Here is a 2062-nt window from a genome sequence, read left to right on the forward strand (position 1 = left end):
CGATGCAGGGGATGCAGGTTCGTGCCCTGGTCTGGGAAGATCCCACATGCCGCGGAGCGGCTGGGCCCGTGAGCCATGGCTGCTGAGCCTGTGCATCCGGAGCCTGTGCCGGGAGAGGCCACAACAGCGAGAGGACCACGTACCGCAAAAAAAAAAAAAAAAAAAAAAAAGCTTTGACACAGCAGAGTAAAGCCCTCTCTAAACACTTCTGCTCTTATTAACCACCCCAAAACAGGAACAAGTTAGAGAAAAGGGAACTCTGCCTTCAACAACATAACAGCCAAACACCCTGAACTGAAGAGCCCTGCAGCAAGTTGCCAAGGGTAGTAATAACCCCACCAAGACGAGTGAGGATGCCAGGAGGAAACACCAGTGACTTCACACCCCAGGCAAGCTACACAGGTCTCCAGAGGGAGGAAAAGCAGTGAGCCTTGCGTGGAAAAAGACCAGTTTGAGCAGAACAGCTGAGAAGCCGCCCTCCCCAAGCCCCACCTGCCATCAGAGCACAGGCCGCAAGGTTAGACGAAGCATCTTTGCCATCAGCTGCAAGGCAGAAAAAGCTGGGCAGAAGCAGCTTCACCCAGACACTGCCCCCCGCCCGGCCTCAACTCACACACACAGCCTGTCCAGGAAGAATTCCCCTCATTCAAAGATGAGGAAAGAACACAAAGAAACCAGCCAAAGACCATATAAAGACACTGAAAGAAAAAGAGAGGGAAGAGAGGAAAGTAACAGGAAAAACAAATGGCAGACAAAAAAACATGTACCCCGAAAAATTTAAAAATACAGCAGATGAAAATCATGATAAAGACATTTCAAAAAATTCAAATATCTATTTTAAAATAATAACCATTATCAAATAGGAGGAAATTAACAGGATTACAGAAAGATAAAAAGAATAAATAAACCTGCTTTTTTGTCATTCAGCAATAGGTTGTGAACATTTTTCCATGTCAATAAATATGGTTATACATCACATATTTAAGCTGCAAAACAAAGAAAGAAAGAAAGAAAAAAAGAATAAATAAAAATTCTCTGGGCCTTTTGGCAAAAACTCCCACATTACCCTTTGTTATAGACTGAGCTGTGTCTCCCAAAATACCTATGTTGAAGCCCAACCTCCAGTGTGACCGCATCTGGGGACGAAGCCTCTGGGGAGGTAATCAAGGTTAAATGAGGTCATGGGGGAAGCCCTAATTTGAGAGGACCAATGTCTTTGTAAGAAAAGGAAGAGACACCAGAGAGCTCTCTCTCGCACACGCACAGAGGAAAGACCGCATGAGGACATAGCGGGAAGGCGGCCATCTGCACACCAGGAAGGAAGGTCTCACCAGAAACCAACCCTGACAGCACGTTGATCTCGGACCTAAAGCCTCCAGAACTGTGAGAAAACAAATGTCTGCTGTGTAAGCCACTCAGCCTGTGGGATTTTGTTATGCTTAGTTCGAGCACCTAAAACACCCTTAAAGCAGGAAAAGTACAGCCAGCCTTGGCCATCAACACAGATACATTTGTAGCACTGGGACACATGGGGCCACACTTACAGAGTCTTCAGGGCAGGAAGGTGTGACCCAAGAATTCTATACCTGGCCACACTGCCAATCAAGTATGTTACAAAAACAAAGGACCTTTAAACATATAAGAACTTGGGAGAGTTTGGTTCCTATGAAGCCTTCATGAATTAACTATTAGAAGAATGCAGAAAGTACGGCCAAAGACTCACAGTGAGCAATTAAGCCATTTAAGATGTAGGAATAAAGATTTTCCTTTCCAGGGAATAACGGCTATAGAACAGAATGCAAACATTATAAATTAAAACAGCAGAACCAGCATCAAGTTGAGAGGTACAGATGGAAGGAGAGAATATAGACACTGATATCCTCGTACCATGGAATCAAAAGATAATTGTCTTATTACAGAGTATCAGAGACATCAGTAAACCTAGAGTTGTAAATAGCAGAATAAGTTTAGTAACATAATCAATCAAAAGCAGGTGACAGAGGAAGAAAGAAGAGGTAAGAAAATGTGGAAATGTACCAACTTGATCACTAAGCTCAGCAGG

At 44.1% G+C, this 2062-nt stretch overlaps 1 protein-coding gene across 2 annotated transcripts in view; it reads right to left on the bottom strand.

Annotated features, from left to right (window-relative positions):
* Nucleotides 1-2062, bottom strand: part of LOC103077059 (actin-related protein 3B) — a 61534-nt gene that overhangs the window by 19981 nt on the left and 39491 nt on the right. The gene's annotated exons all lie outside the window — the stretch shown is intronic.

This window comes from Lipotes vexillifer, unplaced genomic scaffold (genome assembly GCF_000442215.2).
Source record: "Lipotes vexillifer unplaced genomic scaffold, Lipotes_vexillifer_v1.1 scaffold472, whole genome shotgun sequence".
NCBI lineage: Eukaryota > Metazoa > Chordata > Mammalia > Artiodactyla > Lipotidae > Lipotes > Lipotes vexillifer.